This window comes from Carettochelys insculpta, chromosome 5 (genome assembly GCF_033958435.1).
Source record: "Carettochelys insculpta isolate YL-2023 chromosome 5, ASM3395843v1, whole genome shotgun sequence".
Taxonomy (NCBI): domain Eukaryota; kingdom Metazoa; phylum Chordata; order Testudines; family Carettochelyidae; genus Carettochelys; species Carettochelys insculpta.
The window spans coordinates 22,871,613-22,897,098 of NC_134141.1; positions in this window are offsets into that span (position 1 = coordinate 22,871,613).

Here is a 25,486-nt window from a genome sequence, read left to right on the forward strand (position 1 = left end):
ATGCCTTTGCAAGAATTTTATTACAGATTTACCCCTGTACACACATCTGATCCTACGACAGCTATATCCATGACATTAGCTGAAGATTCTCATGTCACAGTCCTAGTTACAACTAAACAATACCAAATTTGAGCTCCTGGGCTACATTTTCTTGGAACTCACATTTCAAAACTTTACCTCTAGCCATTTCATTTGGCAGTAGAAGTGCCTCAAAAAGTGATTTTATTTTTTTTTGAAAATGAGTAATGCTTTTAATTTTATTTTAATTTAATAAGTTAAATTATATTGTATTAATTGTTTTCACTAACTAAACAATACAAAATCACACAATGAATCTTGGACACAGTTGTCCTTGTCACTATTATCCAGTAGCTATGTGATGAAGAGGGTGACTGCAGTTTACTATTTTTTCCAAGGAAACAATTTTTATAAGAAGTAGAGTGAAACTAGAGATGAGCAAGGGGGTGCACTTTCCATCACTGTTAGGTGGTGGCTTCTAGTGTAAGTCTTGGTTTCATGCATTTTCACCCAAACATAAAACATTGTTATCCAAGATTTGAAAAAACACTGAAATTCTAAAGAAAATGCGTAAGGGGCATGACAAAAATCAGACCAGCCTTAGGGTATATCTACACTTACCTGACAATTGGCCATGCTGTGATCCATCTTCCAGAGTTCAATTTTGCTGTGTGTGTTAAGATTCAGCAAAATTGATCTCTCTGGGCTTGGCCATCAACCCTAGCACTCCATGCTATCATGGGGAGTAAAGGGCATTGGTGTGAGCCCAAAGAGCCCCAATCTACACCAGGAGAGAAAGTCCATTCTGATATGTTAATTCTAGCTGCGCACAGCATAGCTAGAATTGCGTATCTGAGATCGTCTTTGTTCCCTAGTGTAGATGTAGCCTTAGAGTCATACGCTACTTCAGAGTAAAGGTGTATATTTACATAGATCTGAGAATTTTCTGTGAATGTGAAGTACAATTATTAAAGTATCATCTCTCACTCAGATTAATACATGAATTCAATAGGCCAAGAGCAAGGGTCTGGAGAAACACTGGAGTGAAGACTTAGAGTAAATCTGAGAAATGTGCCCTAAAAGCCTGATGCGTTCTCCAAAAATGTAATTTAATTCTTCAGTCCTACAATAAGATCCAGAGAGGAATAGGAGTTTGTCTGAAAGATTAAATGATCAGTGTAAATGAAAACCTGCAAAGCAGATCAAAGTCCTCATTGGTCTCAACCCTGGTCTCGTTTGTAGTCTGCCTCCCCTCTGTGTTACTACTGTACTGATCTCTTCTCTCCCACACCTTAAACCTAAGAGAGCTTAACAATTAAGTTAAATTTTAAAATACATATTTGGAATGCTCCCATTAGTTTTCCCTTTAAAATTTCGTTTTTAATCTTCTAACTACCTTATTTAAATCCAGGATGTTTTGCATTCTGCTGAACATTTTGATCTTAATTGTAGGATGAATATTTGATTACACAGTCAACATATAATTAGTAATAGTAATTATAATCCCCTAAAATATTTAATAATTAAAATGATCAAGGAGTCCATTAAAGTGGATTATACACAAGATGGTGCCAAAAAGTAAATATAGGGGCAACAAACATCTTTTTTTAAAAAAAACATAGTATTAGAATTTTTAAAAAGGGATTTAGAAACATCTTTAGTTTTTTTAAACTGCCTGATCTGTTTCATAACCAAGGTATGTATCCAGTTGCATAATTCACACAGAAATAGAATAACTGTTTCAGACTGACATTATCCTGTAATATCCTGAAGGAAGCTAATAGAATTAAGATAAAGTTTAATTTAATTCAATAAAATATAATGCATTGAATTAGGGTTGATATTTCTGGGGTACACTGTATTAAAATGTAATTATATAGATGTTACTGTTGCATTGTATGTATCTTCTCTCACAGGCAGAGGGGATGGGATGCTAAAGAACTTCCTCCATTATGAACTCTTTGAGGCCAAACCTCCCGAAGACAGATGCAGGGACCACGAGAGGAAGAAATGGTTTTGGAGAGGCTCAGGACCTCCTTCCTGATCTAGCAAATGGACAGTCTGCTGATTGGAGTAGGGGGCAACCTTTAGATTATTGTGGAAGGACTGGGTCTTCTGAGTATTCATAAGACTGGCTGTTCATTTTGAACTGAAGCAACGATGGACTGGCAACCACAAAAAAATAGACTTTTGATGGGGATTGAAGATTACTCTGGCCAAAATCCTTGTTAGGGTTGGAACTAACTCCGGTAAGCACATTAACATGTGTGTAAGTTCTTTCATTATTGTTAATACATTTCCTCTAGCATGTGTTCTACTTTAGGAATAAAGTAGACTTGCGTAGAAAGCAGCATGGCACATAGAACTAGAGCAATTATATCTGTGAACTGGCTACAAAGAGAAAGCAAGCAGATGTCCTTGAGCAATCTGTATGTGCTGGGAATAACACAGAGTTGGGAACTGTGCACTCTGGAAATATCCCACGCACTGAGGCAACAGATAGGAAGCTGGAAACTTGGGAGTGGATGTCCTTGCTGACCACTGAGGAGAAATGCAGGGGCCTTGAATTGCAACAATAAACATGCAATATCATATGTGTGTAAAAATATGTAATATATAATAATATATATATTACACGTACACACACTTGGAATTGCTATGTCTATGCCCAGTCCTGCACCCCCGAAGTCCCTTGTCTTGGTGATTCACTGAGAAGAATGGGGGCATGTGGTCCCTGTAAACGAGGTAACAGGACAACAATTTAATGCTGAACTGTCCTGGAGCACAATAGTCTAGGTCAGTTCAACAACTGGAAATGAAATACATGAATTTCTGGAACTTTTAAGTTTTGTTGAAATGTTTTGTTTTGAACAAAATGTGTGAATCCCATTTTGTGGGGGGGGCGAGTATTTCAGTTTGAGAAAAATTTTGATATGTCAGGTTTTCATCTATTTTTGGGATGAAAACATTGAATGAATATGTTGAAATACTGGAATTTCGCATGACATAAACATTCCAAATTTCAACCATTTTTAGCTGTTCATCATTAGTTTTCCACAGGACGGAAAAACGATAAGATCAAGTATGGTAGAGTGAGCGCAATTAAAAAGTTAATACAAATTACCATTTTTCCTGTACTTACATTAGGAGATATAGTACTTGCAGTATCTAGGAGGTTAATGTTGGTACATACTAATTGAAAGGGCTTCAGCTAAAGGACAGCTGTTCTGTGAATCCCATGGATTAGAACTTTTGCTAGCCAGAGTGCTCACTCAGACCTCTCATCTCTCTAAGCTGAACTGCTGGGTAGTGTCCATTTGGAACCAGGAAGGATTCACAGTCATTGTCTAGTAACTAAACAAGAACCTTTTTTCAATTATTTTAGTATTATTTCTAATTCTTCTCTGCCCCTTTGTAGACTTCTGACTGGAACGTTCCCCAGCCCCTTCCTGCCAGGTTTTCTGCTACATTATTAAAGATAAGATAAGATAAGACAGACATGGATAAGACACACATATTTTTCCAGGATAGCACAAGTCAGCTTTTGTGTGGATATTTTACTATAATCATCTTACTGAGAATGAAAGTTACATCTGTTGCACAAACCCCAAATCATGGGATCAACAGAGAAGCTGGGGAGGGGAGAAAAGTGATTTTTCCCCCACAAACTCTAGATGTGATGAACTGTGTGCTAGAGAGTTTCATTTTTAATGACTAAATATTGTAGAGAGGTTCAACTCATAAATTTTTTAAGAATCTGGAACTCTCCCCAGTACTACGAGAGGTTGAATCTATATTCTAGTTTGGGGCTGTTAGACCTTTACTTAAGAATGCTTACTTAAGAGCAGTTCATATTTGATCCTCTAGATGAATCAAAATTAAAACCAACCATCTCATCATTTCCTGTGTTTCCATTTCCACAGCTCATAAATCACAGACTGCAATTTCCCCATCATATACTAGATGCAGTATATACAAAATGTGCAACCAGAAAAAAAGAATCAAAGATGTTTTATTTCTGGCCTAATACTTCTAGTTTAACAAACATGGCTGATGCTCAGAGGGATTATGATATGACCTCAGGTAGCCCTTCTTGTATTCCCTTCACTGCTGTTTTACTACAGATAATTTCGCTTTATGTTCAGCAGAGCCAGGTGCTAAGGATGCTAATAGGCCATGTTTAGACTTGTATGACTCCTTGTTTATCATTTTCTTTCTGGATGTATGGTACATTTTAGAATGTTTCATGCCAATGTTTCATGCCAATAAGATATATACACAAACTCCTACATCTGGAAAAGGGGAGAGAGAGCTCATGTGTCAGTTTTGTAGAAGTACTCTTACAGACATCTACGGTTCAACAGATCAGTCCGTCTTTGTTGATTTTTGTTCATCAACAATAACATCTACAATCTCTCCTGTCCCCTTTTGCTGTGCCATTCACTGTAAAGAAGAATGAAATGATCCAAAAGTATTTAACCCAATCCATGCTACCAGGATCTAAGGCACACACTACACTCCCCATGTGAGCTTAGGGATCAAGCATGATGGGAACATGACACTTTGTTGGTAAAATGATTTAAAATTAATAATCTTAGTCTCAATCTCTCAGTGATTCAGAATAACATTTTGGGATGTTTAAAACGAGTGCTTAAGTTGTGGAAAATGCTTTATTCAGAAATGGGGGTTGAAATGACATACTGGAAGAAGGTAACAGAGACTGAGTAGCAATACAATAGTGTAGTCTACTGAACACTCAGCAACACAAATATAATAACTGACTGGATTTTAAAGCTTAACTGTATGTGTTTTAAAAGTGTCTAAGATGTGTGTTCAGCAATCAGAGCCCAATGTGCGTCTTCTATGGAAGCTTATGTGAGGCTTACAGATGCTAATTCCTTCTTTCTTTCACGCTGACATCATATACAAACTGCCATGTCAAATCTAACATTGAGAAGCAGCAAAAAGCAGCATTATTAGCTCTTGTTTGCAGCTTTTGCTGAAAAGTCAGTCCAAGACCTAATTGGAATTACACTGTAGTGCAAAGTAGACAGTAACGTTCAGGGACTTAAAAAGAGGAGACATTAAATAAATTACTGCCCCGAAAGCTGCAAAGGTTTTTCTAAGGAAATTTCTCAACTAGTCACTCCTGGCATATAATGACCTTACAAACAAAATATATCGCAGCACTTTTGCAAGAATATTTTTCCATAATCATGAATGAAAGAAAATCATGAACTGCCTGTATGTCAAATCTAATTTTATTTGTTTTAAAGAACTTAGCTTTTGCTTTTTTCTCATGATTAGTAAACTCTCAAAATCTGTTTTGATCACTAGGGCCCACATTTCCTAATAAAAGCAGCTAAATCACTCCTGGGACAAAGGTTTCCACTGTAGTGTGTATGAAAGAGAAGATTTACAGTCATATGCTATGTTGAACAGCTTTGGTGAATGGAATACAGTGCACTGCATCTGTGACAGGCTTGAAAGAAACCACATGCCAGCTCTGATTTCAGGCTTACATAAGAGGCAGACCATGCAATATCCTCAGCACATAGGGAAATTAAGCAGTGTGGGAAGGTGGAACTCAGGCAGAGGAAGCAAGGTAGCTTGCTTTTATTTACTGCTTTACAGTCCAGGATATTTCCAAATTTAGTTTTGGGCCATTTATTCCTGCAGTTTTCCTTCTTAGTCTAAGCAACTGCATAACATCTCTATGTTCTAACCACAGCGAAAATGAGATGTCACAAGAGTTTTAGGATAATTCTCTGTAATGCTATTTTACCTGAAAGGTAAGCAGGGAGAGGGGCAGAGAAGGACAAGAGGAAAGTCAGACAAGCTGTAGGTGCTACCAAGTATACCTTTGGGTCATCAAAATTGTCAGGCTAATATTTCAATTGCTTTCTCCATCTTCTTGAACCTTTTGTATTTCTTTACTTCAACAAAAAATAGAGCTTGTCATTCAGCTCCAATCTGCTAAGCACCCATGAAAACAGATAACAGCCTTTCATTATTTCTTCAATTATTCAGACTGGATTTGTGAAGAAACTACACGTCCAAGTAGCACCATGCTGTCTTCTCAGGTTTACCTATGGCACACTAGAGATTGCCATTTTTCAATTATACAGCTAAAATAAAGCACTGGTAGTAACACATTAAAGGAGAAAAAGGCCAGTAATACTAGATATCTATTTTTTAAATGTAGGAGAGGGAGGGCAAATTAAAAAGCAATGCAGTTTTAAGTCAGATGGTCTTCCTCAATACAGTGAACAAAGGAGCCATTTATGCTAATAACAGTCCTATTTTTGAAGTGCTGCAAAATGTCATCATTTTTTCATGAAGTTAAACCATTTTTATAAATTGGCAATGAAAGCAGAATTCAAGAGAGGAGGGTTTTGAATTCTTGTGACAACTACTTCGCACACCCCTTCTATGAGTTGTGTCATGATGCTGTGGTACTAGATGGTCAAAAATGTCACTTGAGTGTCCCAGTTTAGTTGGTGCCCCAGAATGGAGATACAGAAAATCAGTGGTAATGCCTAAAAATTTTGGCCTGTGCTTTTTGTTACATTTAGGATAAAGGGGAACACATATTCTGCTGGTTTAATTTAAGTGGAAATATTCCAGCAGAAGATTTAGTTCAAGACATTGAAGAGAGTAGAGACATATACTGAGCTCCTTCAAATTAGAAAGTAGCCCAAACCAAAACCCCAGGTCTAAACATCCCATAAAGCTTGGCACAATGGGTTCCTAATCCAAACTCCGATCATGATCTGAATATTTTGCTTGGCCTTTTTCTGTACTAAGGGCCAAAATTATAATGAAGAGGTGAATATACCTCTGTATGTGCCTAGAATTTGTACCGCTTGAAATTTGGATATAGATAGGTATCTTCTGGCTTGCGGCATCTCTGCTAGAAATATGTTAACTGATGAGCAGGAGCAAACTTTAAAGAGGAACAGCTGATCATTTGCAAAGATAATTCGTGTTAATAGATCAACACCCCTTACATTGTATTAAGACCCTTACTACAACTGACATTTATCAAACCTTCTTTGCTAAGTAATGCAGCTGACTACCAGCAAAAATACTTCATCTTCTGATAACACATCTCATCTTGCTAGGAACGGTATACAAAATTTAATAAATTACATAAACATCAGAAAAGCTTTGCCTTATACATAGGCATAGAGAATATGTCACAAAGGATCAATGCATTAGGGTCCAACAAGTCTAGTATCCTGCCTCAAGCAGGAGCCAATATCTGTCTGTTCAGAGAAAGATAAAAGCCCAAACAGATAGCTAATTATACAAAGTTGAATAATGGAATAATGAATTCCTAGGAAAAGAAATAGAAGAAATGACTTCCTGACCTTAGCAGCAGTCAGTTTACATCTTGAAAAACAAGATTTTTTTATACCCTTAGCTTTATATGATGTCCTTTCACATCACCAGCGTTCGCAAGATACTTTGCATCTTTTGGCCAAAGACAATATCCAACCACGACATGCTCCTGCTATGCCACCTGGAGGTCATGACCACTATCATCATGGGAAGATGCTAGAGATGTATAGGGCACATGATGAGAAGGAAGGCAGACACCATTGTAAAGATAGCACTTCACTGGATGCCTGAAGGACGATGGGAACGTGGGAGGCCCAAGACAACATGGTGGTGTACTGTTGAGGCAGACATGAAGAGAATGAACTACAACTGGGACATATTGGAGAAAATGGCCGAAGACAAACAGAAGTGGAGGACCTTCATTGGTGACCTACATGGTAGTAGGCATAACAGGCTTTAACTAACTAATTATATGATGTTATTCATAAAATATTCTATCATCCTGTATTATTATTTATCACACAAGTTTAAGAAGAACTTTAGAACATCTAGTTGGTACAATAGAGATTAGTTTGTGCCAGCAGACATCCACTGGCTCCTGTTGCCACATTAATGCTCTTCTACACCACCCCCGCACCTCTTGCCCCACCCCAATAGACCTGTCTGTTGTCTCAGAGCTAATCATTTGGAAGACGACAGGTACTGAAGAGTGGTGCGGTCTCATTAAGGGCACAGAGTAGCATAACCCCATTTAGCAAAAGGTGCAGGTGCTAGAGACTGAGAACAGCAGCTGTGATTCTCTACTACCTTACTGTGGAGTGAAAGGTATTTTGAAAGGAGTTCCTTTTAACTGGTGTAAGTGAAAAAAGAAAGAATTGAATTTAGTCTCTTGACAGCACACACACAAACTGGACCAAATTCTTCCATCAGTTACATCACTTAACATCCAGGGACTTCCAAGGAATTACCTTAGATTTGAGGCAGTCCAAATAAACCCAGAATTCAGTCCAACAAACTCTCTCCTCTTCGCTTTTAAACAACATCTCACATTTGTAAAAAAGATTCAGCTTTCAGAAAAATCAAAATGTGTTCCATTTAGTGCATTGATTGTAACATTTTCCTGACTCTCTCTTCTTTTGGGGTTTGTATTACCAATTGGAACAATTATTCTTCGATGCTGCTAAAAGAAAGGGAATTAAAGCGAGTCTCCTGGACAACAAATACCTCTTCTTTCTAGCACAGTTTTCTTTCATCTGAAAGGGCTCACTGTGTAATGGAGATCTTAAAAAGAATTAAACAAAAGATGCTGAACTTTCAGTGGAATCAGATCTTTTATAAAGCTAACGCTTTCCGCCTGCATAGGGTGTATCCAATAGTTTAAAAATGTGCTATTTTACTACATATCAACTGTTACTAAGGACTACTAACGTTTCTGTACAACTATCTCAGGAGTTTACATTATATTTTACAGAACATATGCTACCTGGTGACATAGTATTTGCTTCCAAAAAGCTTACATTTTATAGCCCAGATTTTGGCCTGGCTCCACACCAGAAAGCAGATTTTTGGTCAGTATAGTTGCAAATCACTCATTTCTGTCATGGACTCTAAGGCAGAATATGGCCAAAATATTACTGGTAATTGCAGTTCCTGCTACCTTATTCTGTTCCTTTGTGTGCTAGCTGCCTCAACAAGGTTGGGTAGATGCTCTTTCCTACATATTGGCCCACAGAATTGGGTGGGGGGTGGAACAGTCAGCACAATATGGCCTCAGTATGTAGCACGTAGAGCTGTTGCTCTGTCATGCACTCTGTGGGAGCCCGTGGGAAGAATTCTGCCTGGCTTTGCTACAATTTCTCTTGGAGGCTTTTTCTGCAATATGACCCCACTGCACTCTTTCCAGTGTGCATTAGGGGCAGATTCTTATCAAATAGATGCAAAAGAAAGAAACTTTACTTCTAGTGCCATGACAAACAGAACAACAAAATAAAACCCACTATGGCTTACATTGAAACTTGGAACATCCCTCTGCTTCTAAAGACCATTAATATCCTTTGTCCTCTAGACAGAAAGATAAAATATCCAAGAATTCTGAACCAAACATAGCCCTGAACATTTTCACCACCCCATATGTTAAAGAGAAGATTCTGCCTTATCTGAAGGAATATCTAATGCACTTAGTTCTTATGCCACAGGAAGTGGCTTGGTCCAATGATGGATTTTCAAATGTGCTGCCCTTTTAGATAGGTGCTTTTGGGAATGATATTAGAGTGAAATGCATCAAAGCTGTAATATTTGCAGCTTCTCTGCTTCCAATGTGCACTGGAAACCATTCATAGTGAATTACGTCTTTCACACTGTTTTCTGTATGATACGTGAAGTTTCGCAATAATCAGAATTGCAGCGAACACACAATGCACTGAAAGAATTCAGGACTTTCCTTCCACTGCACTAGCCATAGAATTTCATAAATGGATTTCACTCCACGCTGGGAGTGGATTTCACTCCATGTTGTGAGTTTTCATAAGTGATAATTCTGTCCTCTCATAAAAGACTTGTGGTTTAGTCAAAGAAGTTTAGGGGTTTTATCTTCTTTTAGTTTAGAGAGTCCTTTGCCCCCCATGAGGCCCAAGGACAGTTTCATTTTTGGCCAGAATATTGCTCCACCCTCAATAACCTCCTCCAGTTGAAACCCTTTACAATACTAACTCTCAACCTTGGATGAACTAGATGTAGAAACCATATTATTTTTCTCAAGTCCCCCTTTTAAATATTATTAATTAGCGTGCTGCCAAAATGAGGCAAATTTGCTAAAACTGTGCATAGAAGAAAGTTGTTGGCATGAGGATTCTGTACCGGATTATACCCACACAGAAGATCATGCTTTCTAGAAAGACGTGTAAATACTTTTTGCCCTAAGAATGAAAATTCAGCTTAAAAATATTACGATTGAACATACCTTCACAAAAGATTTAAACCAAATAAATGTTACATACTGTTTTTCATGAGCTCAAGGCTTTAAGCCTTTTTTTGGGGAGAAGGGTGGTGACCAGCACTATTCTCCATTGGTTGGATTTGTGTTGGCTTGATTGGCAAGCACCATCAACCATTAAAATGGGGTCACTGGACTATTGTAAGGTTCTGAGTGTTGCTAATTTTGATTCATTTCAACAATGAAAATTCAAATACCTCTGGGAATGAACTCTTTCCTTACTGTAGAGCCAATAATCACAATGGATAAACTAATGTTGTGTTGCTCTACCTACAAACATTCTTGGTCTCTCTTTACTGAGGTGGCTTGATCCGAACTTGACTAAAGTTGGGTATATACTGAATTCCCCTGCTGAACTGGGGCCTCAATCTGCTGCTTTTACTTTAAAAACCAATGTTTTAAGACTTTACAGTGCACTACATGAAAGAAAAGATGGCAATAGAAGAATATCTTCTCCTTAGTAGCAAAATCCATCATTATCGTTATTGGTATGCAAGTCTCAGAAGATAGGCACCTAGAATAATACACATTAGGCTTGTCTACACTAGCCCCCTCCTTTGAAGGGGGCATGTAAACAAGCCCAAGTGGTGAATAGCAGTGAGGTGCTGTGCTGCATATGCAGCAGCTCATTAGCATAATTCTCGCCACATGAACTTTGAAGTTACTAACTTCAAAGCACTAGCAAGCATTGTAGCCTCAAAAGTTTTGGGAGTAAGGGAACTTTGGAGTAGCAGGGGTACTTCAAAGTGCCTACAGCTGCACTGCTTGCCAGCACTTCGAAGTCAGCAACTTCAAAGTTTGCGTGGCAAGAATAATGCTAATGAGGTGCTGCATATGTAGAGCAGCACCTCATTGCAATTTCTGGCTCGGACTCATTTATGTGCCCCCTTCAAAGGAGGGGGCTAGTGCATATGAGTCATTGTGTGGTTGAAATGTTAGAGAGTCTCAAAGCCTCCAGTATGTTGAGAGCCCTGACCGTCTGATACTAAGGCCTTTCTAAGATTATATATCAGTTTAGAGACCTAGATTGTTTTGCTTACCAATACAACCTTTTGTTACATTTTCTCACTCCACTCCACGTACTGCAGTAAAGTAACATATCCTGCAATCTTGCATGATAGCTCTTCATAGACCAGGGACCATCTGTTGAAAAAGATATTTCCATCTTTGTGCTCATGTAATCTTTGTGCTCTCTGCAGAGATGGACGTGGTGGTTTTTGTGGTGTGGACACAACTACTTACACACAAACTACTGAAAAATCATCCAGTGATAAGCCCACTACACAGTGACAGCTGTAACAATATCTATTGAATAGTAAGACCTGTTGTGCGACAAGAGTAATGACCTTCAACTAGTGTCAGATAACCGAAGCCAGGTAATGAGGTTCAATTTGTACAAACACATCTATATTCCAACAGTCCTCAGCCTACCTTCAGATTTACCTCCCTGGGTATTCATTTTTATGAAAGCCTCACCCAACACGGTCTGAAATAATACCAGAATAATTCAGTTATTTTTCCAACTTACCTAATTTCCTCCCATTTTATGAGATGTGCAAACTCGAATGAAAAATATTTGTTGGTTTAATCTTATTCTTCTTAAAAACATTAGACAAGCGTAATTCTCAAATAAATTTTTTTTTAAAAAAATAATCCTGATTTAAATTATTAAAACTAGAAAAGGAAAGGTGGGGTTCTCCAAAGCATCTAAGGGACTTCGGAACAAATTCTATCAGAATTCAATGCAAAGTCTGCTTGTAAATCACTTAGGTCTTTCTGAAAATTACACCTTAAATCTATACTCAGGGCTCTGATTTTTAAAGATCCTGAGTTTTTGCAACCGTCACCAAAACCAATGGCAGCTGATATTAACCTCTGAAAATCAGGTCTTTTTAGTTAAGTGTCTAAATACAGATTTAGGTGCTTAGCTCTATGCATTAAATTGAATTTTCATTCCTTGGCTTGTAACTGTGGAGTAGAACACAGTAATTGATTTAGTTTTCATAATGGAGATTAAATACTTATCAAAATATTTTTATGGTAGAGGAAAGGGTAGGTCAGAAAAATACAGCTTCAAGATATTTTGGGTCGGTTTTCATTTCTGTAATTTAATTCTAAATGTGATCATGCCAGTTATTAGTCAAGGGCTTCATTTATTATCATTCATTTCAGAATAGAATTCTGTAAAAATGAGGTTAAAAAAGCAAACAACTATGAAGATATGTCTTCTTGGTTCCACATATTTATATATGTTCCATGTACTTAAATGTATTAAGAAGAATGTTGTAAGAGGATGCAAAAGAAAAAAATATTAATATGTAAAAGACTCCTGTGTTCATGTAAAATAACTGCATGTTTTACCTTGTTCTCTGGGGGTCCAAATTGCCAATCTTGTGATGTGCTGTCACAATTTGTGTGTGACTGACTGGTTACAGAGCCTGCTGATCTATATGGAGAGGTGAGAATTTGTCACTGTGCATAAACAGAAAGATCAGTCAGATACAGTGATAGATCTGTTCTTTGCCTGGATTCGTCTGCTACTATATTAGGGTGGCTCAGCAGCTGCCAAAATGAATTCCAACTCCAGTTTTGTGCTTGAAAAAAACAGAAGTAGTAGTGATGTGCTGACATAACTACGTTGGCATACAACTGGAGGGGGGTGGAATTATTATTCTAATCGCTAGCTCAGAATGTTCTGAGTAGCGTCTGTCTTCCAACTCTGTCACAGGGGTCCTAGAATCATTTCATCACATATTGACTGTGGTGCATGGGTAATGTAGTGCTGCCGTACCAGGTCACAATGAAAACTCCTGCTCCTTACCATTATAACCAATTTCAAGGACACCCTGTACAACTAAAATCAACACAGGGGTTTATGAAAAGTGAATATTGCTACATAGAAGCTCAGGTGTGCTAAAGAAGAGCCCCAAAGTACAAGACTGACATTCCCAGAACACCCCCTCCAGGCAGTATGATGTTCTATCCCAGTGGTTCTCAACCAGGGGTATGTGTCCCCCTAGGGGTACATGATGCTCTTCCAGAGGGTAAATTAGCTCAGTTTGTCAACCTTTTTTATGAATTAAAAATGGACTTATTTTATGTTCATCTAATTTTTTCTTTATCTTTTTTGCACAGGCATAAGTACCATGACAAGCCTGATAGGCTGTGAGTTGTAGGTTGGGCCTCCTTCATTACTCAGAGTGGCAGAGGAGCTGTTGTGGGCCCCCTGCCGGTGATGGTGGCTTGGAAAATGTGGGTACCATCCCTGCCTGTAGTCAGAGAAAATCTCCAGGATCCCTCCGGCACTATCATAAGCTGGGAACTGGGAGAAGTGAGGGCGGGGGGGGGCAGCTGCTTGCAGCAGTGGTGTCTGTGCAGCTCAGGATGGCACCTTCTACCCACTGCTGCTCATCAATCGGAGTGGGGATCCACTCCATATTTTAAGTTCCATGGCAGGAATAATGATGTGTGCCAAAGCATGTGCAGCTGTGCACCAGCACTGGAAACACATCCTACTGAAGTGGGTACTGAGGGCATTCTGCTAATAGCTGGAAAGCATTTGAATTTCTCCTGGGCAGTGGCTCAAATTCTCAGCTTATAGGGAACACTGGTCCTCTGCTGCCCATAGAAACTAGGCTCCCCTGGGGTCCACCACTCCTGGCAGTAACTGGTCAGCTGTGGGGCCCTCACCGTCACTGCACATCAAGGATTCTGTGAATTCCATAACAATCTTAGCTTTATGTGTAAGCCATCCCTGGCTACCTATCTACTTGCCCTTACTCTATTCCTCTCTCCCCCGCTTTCCTCCTTCTCACCTTCTCCCTCTGGCCAGTTGTTCCTGATCCACTCCGTGCATCCAGCAGTGCTTACCCATCCCTTCTTTGCCTTTATTCACTCATTACTTTCTTCTCCTGCTCATTGATCTTTGACTGAGTATGAGAAAGTTACCTCATGAGGGGATAAAAGTAAGGGTAGCTGGGCACCCAATTGTTGGTTCCAAGTGACTACCATCTACAGGTATCATCTTGTCTACACTTAAAATGCTACAGCAGCACAGCGATGTCACAGTACTGCACCATTGTCTTCACCGCCTGAGACAATTACCTCTTCAGTGAAGGCAAGCCACCTTTCCAAGAGGCCATAGCTAGCTTGGGAGAATTCTTTGGTCAGCCATTGAGCATGCACTGTCTGCATGAGGACATTGGCTAACTGAAGGAGTAGAAGGGAGTGGATTACTACTAGGGGAGAAACCATCAGGATTCCTAGACTCAGTGTGGATTAGCAGTCAAAAAAACCTCACGGAATGCTAGGAACCCTTATGAAAGGAATGGATAGAGACAGAAAATTAAGAGAAAAATACTTTAAAGCTATGATATAAATCCCTGGGTAGCCCCTCAACTTGAATAAAGCATGCAGTTCTCGTAGCCCCATCTCAATAAAGATCCATTAGAATTCGAAAAGGTACAGAAAAGCGCAACAAACTGATTAAGAGTATGCACATGGACAAAGCAGATATCTGCAAATTTGTAGGGCTCTGGTCCTGTAGTGCTCTAGTTCCCTGACTCCCATTAAATATTTTCTGCTAAGGTAAATGTGCTTGCATGGGTCAGATGCACTTACCCACAAAAGCTCATTATTTAATAAATGAGATTGTTAGTCTTAAAGGTGCTACAGGACTGCTTGTTTTTTGTGAAACTACAGACTAACACGGCTACCCCTCAGACTTTCTGCTAAGGACAAACAATCTTATTTGTTTTATTTACTTAAGGACAAATAATCCTGACAGAATAATCAGTTTGGAAAACACGCTTCACTGCACTGTATGGGTCTAGTGTCAGGTAAAGACACAATGGCTGTGTCTTCATGAGCCCCTTCCTTTCAAAAGGGGCATGTTAATGAGCAAGTTTGAAAGATGCTAATGAGGCGCTGCATATTCATCACATTCCTTTTGAAAGGAAGAGGCTCATGCAGACACAGACAGTATGTCTGCTCAGTTATAAAAGACTACAAACATTTCTTCATGCACGGCAAACTTTACAGAGGTTTTACAAGTGATGAAAATATCAGCGGCACCAATACTCCAGAGGTGGAATATTCTCAGAGAGCAGCCTACATAAATAGCTCTAGCCATGTCCAAAACTCACAGGTGTATTCCCTAAGGTTTATTGGGGAAAACATTTAATGCATTTCTGTCTTTAAATGGAAAATAGCATGACACATTTTTACTTTTAAAATCCTGCAGACATCTAACTTTTCAAAGTAATTTTTAACTTGTTCTTTATTTTATCTTCTAAATCTATACCCTTCCCCTCTAATATTCACTATGGCTATGTCTACACTAGCCAAAAACTTCGAAATGGCCATGCAAATGGCCATTTCAAAGTTTACTAATGAAGCGCTGAAATACATATTCAGCGCCTCATTAGCATGCGGGTGGCTGTGGCACTTTGAAATTGACACAGCTCGCCGCCATGCAGCTCGTCCAGACGGGACTCCTTTTTGAAAGGACCCCGGCTACTTCCAAGTCCCCTTATTCCTATGAGTAGATGGGAATAAGGGGACTTCGAAGTAGCCGGGGTCCTTTTGAAAAGAAGCCCCATCTGGACGAGCCGCGCGATGGCGAGCCGTGTCAATTTCGAGGTGCCGCCCGCATACTAATGGGATGCTGAATATGTATTTCAGCGCATCTTTAGTAAACTTCGAAATGGCCATTTGCATGGCCATTTCAAAGTTTTTGGCAAGTGTAGACACGGCCTATGTTAGGCATTTCTTCAACAAACTTCTTGGTGAAGACCGAAACAAAGTCATTAAACACCTCTACCATTTCCAGGTTTCCTGATACTGGTTTCTCTCTCCTCACCGAGCAGTGGCCCTACCCTGTCCTTGGTCGTCTTCTTAATTCTAATATATTTATAGAATGTCTTCTTGCTACTCTTTACGATGATAGCTATTTGAGCTCATTTTGTGCCTTTGCCTCTCTAATCTTGCCCCTGCATACATATGGGCTGCATCTACACCAGCAAGTTCTTTTAAAAGATTTTTCAAAAGAAAAGGGTTCTTTTACAAGATCCCATGGAGTGTCTACACACACAAAGTGTTCTTTTGAAAGTAAATCAAAAGAATACGGCACGCCTTTTGAAATTGCTCTTCCTTTCCTGTTTCAGGAAGAGCACCCCCTTTTGATAGCTTCTTCTGAAAGAAAATGTGTATAGATGCTCTGCAGGCCCTTTTTTCCAAAGAGCAGTTCTCATGGCGCCCGAGTTTTTGATCCCCGACACATTCTTTAGAAAGAGTGGGGGGCCTTGTGGATGCTTTCTTTTGAAAGAGAAGAAGACACTTTTGATCCACTTTTTTGTGTGTGGACATACTCTTCCAAAAGAACTTCTTTTGGAAGAGATCTTCTGGAAGGGCTTCTTTCAAAAGATCTCTGTAGTGTAGATGTAGCCATATTGTTTGCTTATATTCATCCTTTGTAATTTGTCCTAATTTCCACTTTTTATATGACTCCTTTTTGATTTTGAGATCATGCAAAAATTCCTGGCTAAGCCAGGGCAGCCTTGTTCTGTACCTTCCATCTTTCCTATGCAGTTTCTTCAGTTGCTTTTCTTGTTAGTCTTGCTTCTCATGAGACTTTACCTACCAGTTCAAGGAGTTTACAAAAAATCTGCCTTCCTGAAATCCATTATCTCTGTTTTGCAGTTCTTCCTTTCACCATTCCTTCGAATCATGAACGCTATAATTTCATGGTGACTTTCTCCCAAGCTGCCTTCCACTTCCAAATTTTCAACCATTTCCTCTCTATTTGCTAAAATTGCATCTAGAACTGCCTGCCCCTAATAGCTTTTTCCTCCTTCTGAAAGAAAAACTTGTCTTCAGCGCAGTCACAGAACTTACTGGATAGTCTGTGCCTCACTGTGTGAGTTTCCCAACATATGGTTGGATAGTTGAAGTCCTGTGTCATCACCAAATCCTGTGCTGTGGGCTGCTGAGGTGCCAGAACTCAGTACCAGTAAACACCCCTCCCCCCAAAGCACTGATTTTGTTAAATGTTTAGGAAAAGCCTCATCCACCTTTTCTACCTGGGTAGGTAGTCTGGGCTAGGCCCTTAGCATGACATCACCCCTCCCCTTTTTTTTTTTTAAACCTAACCTAGAGACTCTCAATGTGTCTATCCCCTGCATCCATCTCCCAGCCTTCGGGGTACAAAGCTTCTCTTCTTCAGTTTTAGATGGCAGTTCCTTACCTCCCATATCCAACAGCATAATGATTTTCCTGTACCATGATGGGAGGGTTGGGAGAAGTAAAACACTGCCCACTGCAAGAAGTGACCAGCTGCCAGCATCCCCCCGAGTCATTTCCTCCTCCACCAGTGGTGTGTCGGTAGTCTTTTGCAGTGGGACAGCTACCTTAGCTTCAGCTGTCTCCACGTGAATACTGTCCAGGAATTGCTCATAGATTTGGATACTTCTTAGTCTAGCCACCTCCTCCTGTAGCTCTCCCACCTGTTTCCTGAGAGATTCCACCAGCAGATACCTTTCATATTGGATGGTCTCCCCAGCCTGGACTTCAGTAAGTGGAAATTGCAAGTCACAGACCCTGCAAAACCACACCAGGGTCTGGGTAGAGGCAGCCATAGTCAGGAAGTCTGTCTGACTACAAGCACAGGTGGAAGAGACAAAAGCAGTGCTGGCAGAGGTGTTGCAGGTCTTCCCAACCATAGTAGAACTCCCTCTTTCACAAGCTCTCTCTCAAACTACCTCTTAAACTCCTCTGTCTGCAGCGCTCAACTGGTCACTCCGCCTCTGGCTTTTAAACTTGCTCACCAAGGTCAGGCCTACCCCCACTTGTCCACTTATCCGGGGTGTAACCAAGTTTCCCGTGGTCCCATAAAGTTTGCTTACAACCACGAATCCTGGATTTCAGTGTTCTGTGCTGTTATTTAGCTGTAATTTACCCCTAAATGTCTTCTAAGAGCCCAATAAGTAATGGAAATTTTGGTAATGCTGCTAGACCTCCCTTGGTCTGGCAAATTCTCTTAGCCAGAATTGGTCAGGTCCTAAGACTGCCAGACTAGAGAGGTTCAACCTGTACTTAAAACTGATTTCCTAAAAAGCAAACTATGCAGTATTCAGTATTTCCCATTACAAATCTTGGGCTGCATTAAAAAAACAACAACAACAAGAAATTTCAAAATCAAAGCACACAGGACTTTGTTTTGATCTGACAGAGTTATTTTTTCCTTTCAGCTTCTTAAGCAAGTTTTATATTCATGAAAGATGCTAGATTGACAGCAGATACTGGTGAGAAAAATGGAAATCTTAAATCCACAGAAGAGAACAGGTAATGCCAGCTATTTTACAGCAGACAGTCTAGTAATACAAGTTGATTACTCATCATCGGCTTGGTAAAATAATTAGTGAAATTCCAGTGTGCTCATTGTCAGTTTACATCTTTAAGGAGGTGTTAGTTTATACTGATAGACAGCACTGTTCTTTTCCAGTACAGCACAAGTGAGCGTACAGTATAGCATTTCCATAAACATTAATACATATCACGTTACACTTAGTATAGTGGTATCACCTTATAAGCAATGGGTGCAAGTTGAGGAACTTAAAGTACAGCTGATCTTAATGAGCTTCTCTGTGGCTAAGACATAACCCCAAATTTGAGTGTTAGAATACTTTTAATTTTTAAATTTGCTCTTGAAAACAATAAACAAGGTGATGTAGGTATTTATTGATGCAAGATGGAACATGCTTGTTCAATTCCAGGCATCATACTACAGGTGTATGGGAGCAGGGGTGGGAAGAGATCTTTCAGATAATAAATACCAAGGTCCTATTTCTTCTGCATGGTCATTAACATCTCCTGGCTTTACTCCTTATAAGAGGAAGAATATGTTTTCCAGCCCAGTGTTCCTCACCAAATTCCAATCAGGTTGCAGCTCTCCTACCCCAGAAGTGGCAGGCTAAGTCCCATATTGATCCCTGTATACAGTTTGTAAGGTAGTTCAGAACCCTTTGAGATGAAAGGTGCTGCATATTGTGAACCCTCTTGAGCCCTGAGAGGTACACAATGGGTAGGGAAAAGATAGACAGAATCCTTTCCCCACAGTGTCCCTCACACCCAGCGCAATTCCTGTAACTCTCCTGGATGTAACAACTGTTCTGCTGTCACCACTTATGGCAGAAGGCACCACAACTGGATGCAAAAAAGAGGCAGGGCCCACATCCACACCTGCCCTGACCTTCAATGGAGTGGTGCAGTGGTTATACTACCCCACTAGGCACAAGAAAACTCCCCTCTTTTTCCTCATACACAATGCCTCCTGGGGCTTGATTTATGTTTGTGTACTTACATTTATATACCAATTAATAGATTTTACACTCTACAGACTTACTTTCTTACATGTGTCAAAAGGGTTTTTATATGAACATAACTGACATTTCTGTGGGTTTGGATTACATTAGAGGGGTTGGGGGGTGCCCTGCTAATTGCAGGGATAAAAGATGAGTCACAAAGTTTGCTATCCCCTGTTACAGGAGATTCAGAGCTTTTCCACGCAACCAGCTGTTTGGATCTGATCAGACCCACCAAGTGAAGGCTTGCCAAGGGAGATAGCCAGTTTCCAGTTAGCAGATATGTTCAAGTAAGAGTGTCTTCTTCAGCTCCACTAAGTAATCAATGCGTTACTGACAAACCTTTATTCAACAGAAAAAGATATATCTAGGTCAATGGAATTGCGCCGGTCTTAGTGAGAGTTGAATATGGCCCACATGTAAGCCTTGGTTGGCAGCCATATACACTTCCAATGAAGTCAGAGCAGTAAATGAGCAGGAAGAAGTAATAAAAAGAGTGCATATTTTTCAATTAGATTGCTCCGTCTGCTTTCTCCCCTTTGGCAAAGTTCTATTCTTACTTTGTTCTTAGTTCTCTTTGTAGTCGTATTTCTTTTCCTAACTTTTATTACTTTTCACTGTCTTTTTTTCAGGAGTGTGCTTCTCCTCCTGGAAGGTCTTTTTATCATCACAATACTTCTCTCTTCCCTTCACTTCTCTCTCCTTCCAGTTCTGGATCCCTACTCATGGATTGGTGAACCTACTTGCATGGTTAGTTCAAATCACATTTGTGGTTGCAGGATCAAGCTCTTATGGTCCTACTGTAAGTGACCTTCATAATCAACAAGCAGCCTTGTAGTTCCTAAAAGGACTGGGTAAAAGGACAGAAACACATTCCCTTCAATAATATTTGAGTTAACAAAACAGCAACATTTGCAGCTTTTAAATATTCCCTTGTAATAAGGAGATAGCAGTTTTAGTAACAATTAGGAAAATTTGGTCCACATACATAAGGCCAAATGGGCATGTCTTAAATGTCAATATATTGCAAGATAAACACACAGTATTACAGGTATTTAGTACTGTAGTTTTAACTTTCTGAATTTTAAAGCAGCTATTTTAGGCAGCTTTAATAACTTTTCATCAGTGTTACATATGTAAATCCCTACACATTATGATGAGAATATAATCTTTAGCAGGATTTTTTAAATATGCAGTACAGAGAGCTTGCATTTAGAGTACTGTTAGTATTCTCCACTACACCTTGAAAAAGTCACCAAAAATATCTGTGGCCTAACACAAAGTTAAAATTCTTTCCTTCCCAAAATATACCTGCTACCAGGGCCAATGGCAACTGATTTGCCATTGTCAATGAACAAAGACATCTCAGCTACAGAAGCAGTTAAATATTGGAGGATAAAACTAACTTCTACTAACCTGAGGAGTGTAGTGGTCCTGACAGCCCAATAACTTAGAAATGATCGCTAAGCCCTCAGTGGAGATGCATACATACCCTCTTTTTAATGGAAGATAGAAATCCAAAGTTGCCTTCAGTGGGAAATGTTTAAATGGGGTAACACTTAAATACATGCAGGACAGTCAACAAGGTCAGTAGAGTTTCCCTGGCTCGCTTCTTATTAAAATTCAGCAGGCATCCTCTGTCTGGGCAGCTCAATAAAACTCAAAACCGGATTTCATTTGGAGAGGACAAATCAAAAACTGATGGGGAAGTGATTAGATGTATATCCAAGTTTTCAAACGCTGAATGCTCTGCAGGGAATAGGCATTTTATTTATTCATGAATTTATTTCAACTGCAATACATTGACAATAAACTTTCTTTAAGACCTGTGCTAGCTGGCCTTCAGTTGCTCTTCATACTCTGCTTCCTCGTAACCAGGTGCTGGCAAATAACATATCTACAAACTCACCTATCACTCACTCAGACTCCCTCCTCCCAAAATGCACATCTTGAGCTACACTAACTGGCATTGCCATAATAGTGGTTTCGGATGATATTACACAAGGGACAAGTGGTAGAAAGCTAGCATGGGGAGGAGTTGTGACACAAGGCAACCACAATCCCCATTGCCCAAAACATCATTACACTGTGATAAAGTACAGTAAACCCTCAATTTAATGGACCTTGATATAATGGACTCTGGACATAATGGATGCTGTGTGCCAGCCCAGCCCCCCTACCCCTCCAAATAAATGCCAGAGATTCACCAGTGCAGCTGCTGGGGCTGGAGGAAGCTGCCTGAGCATCTGGGGCCACCAGGGCTGGAAGGACACCGCAGGGCCTGGGGCCATGGGAGCCAGAGGAGCTGGGGGGGTGTTGTGGCAGGGCACAGGAATGCTCCTCCCCAGCCCCATGTGTGTGGTCCATCTCGGTGCTCAGCTGCCACTGCCTGCAATGGCGCTGAGCGGCAGCCATGGTGTCGGAGGCTGCTGCCTGCAGGCAGGCTGGGGGTAGCCATGCTCTACCTTCGCATGGATGGCTCAGAGCTGGGGGCTGGAAGAGCCGCAGCGCTGAGAGCTGCAGGAGGTGAAAGGAGCCAGGCCGGCACTCAGCTCCTCTCCTGGTAATTGGGAGAAGGAGATGGAGGTGTGAGGGGAAGAATGGGGCAGGAGGGGGGAAGGCAGAGGACAGAAGTGAGTGATGGGTTGGAAAGGTCAGTGCATCATCAGACAGCATAACCATTCGGAACCAAAATTTGCTCACCTTGATCATTTTTTTTGATTTGCCCTCCTTGCTTACTGTTTTTGGTTCTCTGTGCCTTAAATATTAAGTCTGTTCTGGTCTGGCTATGGTCTGAAGAAGTGGATCTGTCCCACGAAAGCTCACCTAGGCTGTGTCTACACAAGCCAAAAACTTAGAAATGGCCATGCAAGTGGCCATTTCAAAGTTTACTAATGAAGCGCTGAAATACATATTCAGCGCCTCATTAGCACGCAGGCAGCCATGGCACTTTGAAATTGACGCGGCTCGTCCAGACAGGGCTCCTTTTCGAAAGGATCCTGGCAACTTCGAAGTCCCCTTATTCCTATCTGCTCATAGGAATAAGGGGACTTCGAAGTAGCCAGGGTCCTTTCGAAAAGGAGCACCGTCTGGACAAGCCGCGCCAATTTCGAAGCTCCACAACCGCCCGCATGCTAATGAGGCGCTGAATATGTATTTCAGCGCTTCATTAGTAAACTTCGAAATGGCCACTTGCATAGCCATTTCTAAGTTTTTGGCTTGTGTAGACGTAGCCCTAATAAATTATTTTGTTAGTCTTTAAAGTGCTACTTGACTGCTCTTTCTATCAAAGCTGGTCATTTGCTCAAAGTGAACGTTAATGACATTTGTGTAGTATTTCATGATAAACTTATTCAAAACTCTAAGAAACTGGAAATATCTTCTGTGCTGAGAAGAACCTAGCTGTCTCAGGACTGTCGAAGTGGCAATAGGTATCTAGCTAAAATTATCTTTCAAATGAGAAGTAATACTACTTTCCACGACAGGCACAAATTTCCTACATCATCTTGGATGATCTTACTGCATTACATGTAGGTATCACTGAGGGACAGAGATTATATGTAACTCCATTGGAGTAGGGAATCACAACCCTCCAGAAACTAAGAACAGTACAGGGTGAATAGGCACATCACCTCAAGGTGTAGCACCTTCTTATATGTAGCACTATCTGGAAAGACTTTCATACACTGGTTCAGTCTGGATTCTCCACATACCAGCAGAAAAAGAAAGGACTTTTGGATACATTACCTGAATTTAAACTCAATCAGGACCTGTTTTCTGGCAGCACCTTTTTACCAGGGAGAGGCCTATTCTTTTTAGAAAGGGTCAGAAGAACTTTGACCTATTAGATGTTCTTGTTTGGAGACAAAGTGTTATTCAGTTGAAGACACAGAAAAAACATCTATGCAGGCTTTGGTTCACTTGCCAGAGCTCTTTCTGGAGCCTAGAACCAGGCATGCGGGTCCTTTTGTTGCTTTTAATATATCTTCTCCACCATGTAAGGGATGGGAAGTGGAAGTGGTGGGATTCAGAGCCTGAGCTCCAACCCCAGCTGCAACTACAAAACGCTATCTACACAGCTTTCCCCGGAGCAATAGTTTAACCCAAGGTACCCCAGGTCTGTTGACCAGGGCTTGGAGGCTCACTTCCGTAACTGTAAAAGCTTAAGCACAGATTTTCAAAGGTATTTTGGCACCTGAAGACATTGGCACCCAGTCAGATTTACAAATTCACTTAAGTTAGATAATTAATTCCCATGGCCTTTTACCTAACTTGCCTACACACTTACATAAAATCACCAAGGTGCTTGCCAATACTAATAATGCCTAAAATATCTTTGTAAATCTGGCCTCTAATTCCCCATGAAATTCAGAGGGGCTTAGATTCCTCATGCCTAGATGGTCAAAGATATTTTGGGGCCTAAATCGAAATCTAGGAGAGTTAGGGACACGAATAACTTTGATGATCTGGGCCCAGTGAGCACATTTTTAAAGCTAGATAGGTATCTAATGTCTATTAATTTAAGTCAGAGTCAGGCACCTGAATACCTATAAAATCTGACTGGTGTTTAAATCACTTTTGAAAACGGGATTTAGACTCTCAATACACTTTTGAAAATGTAATCTCTGATCTTTTTAAATGATAGAAATGCGTATTTAAATACCCAATAATTTGATAATGTATATAAGCAAGATCTGATGCTTTTATCAGCTTACTTGGACATATTATTTCATGTTTTTTCCAGAAAAGCCATTTCAACAAGCCTGATGAGAGTGTAGCACAAAATCCATGTTTCAAAATCAGAAAAGAACTAATGCTAATAAAATTAAACTGCTACATACATCAATCAGTTCTGTCACTAATTGTGGTGCCACAAATGGTCACGTTATTGCATCACCAGAAACTAGTTAAATAAACAGCTTATTAAACAAAGCTATTTTAGTTAGAATGTACATGAGAGGATCTGAAGCAGCCAGGGGTGCTAAGCAACCTTAGATTTTCATTGAAGTCAGTGGCAGTGAAGAGAACACAGCAGCTCACAGACACAATGAACACTAAGAGTGCACCCTTAAAACATATTAAAATATATGAAGATTAAATCCTGGCTCAACAGATGCCAATGCCATTGCCTTCAGCAATGAAAGACTGGCATATTAATTATTGCCTACTGTTGCACTACTGTAGGCTGGTATGTTTACACCACTTTGTTCATACATACAAGCACTCACATTCCCCACATAAATACATGCAAACTATGCTAGGACTTGATCCTGCAGACCTTACTCATGCAATCTGGCACACTGAAATATACACTTACACAATCACCTTAAACACCACAAACTGTACAGCAAACAGAATCATGGAAATGTAGGATAGGAAGGGACCTTGGACTGACATGAAGTCCAGTCTCCAATGCTGAGACCAGACTGAGTAAGCCTACTAGACAATCCATGACAGGTGTGTTGGACATGTTCTTAAAAACCTCCCATGACGGGGATTCCACAGTCTCCTACAAAAGTTTATTCCAGAGTTTAACTATGCTATTAGTTAGAAAGTTATTAATATCTTAAATCTCTTCCCATGCTGCAGTGTAAGCCTGTTCCTTCTTGTCTTATCCTTAGTGAACTTAGAGAACAATTGTTCAGTGTCTTCTTTATAACCGCCTTCAACATATTTGAATAAGATTGTTGTCAAGTCCACAGTTAGTCTTCTCAAGACTAAAAGAGGCCAGTTTAACTTTAACTCAGACATCAGGTTTTGTAAACCTGTCCTT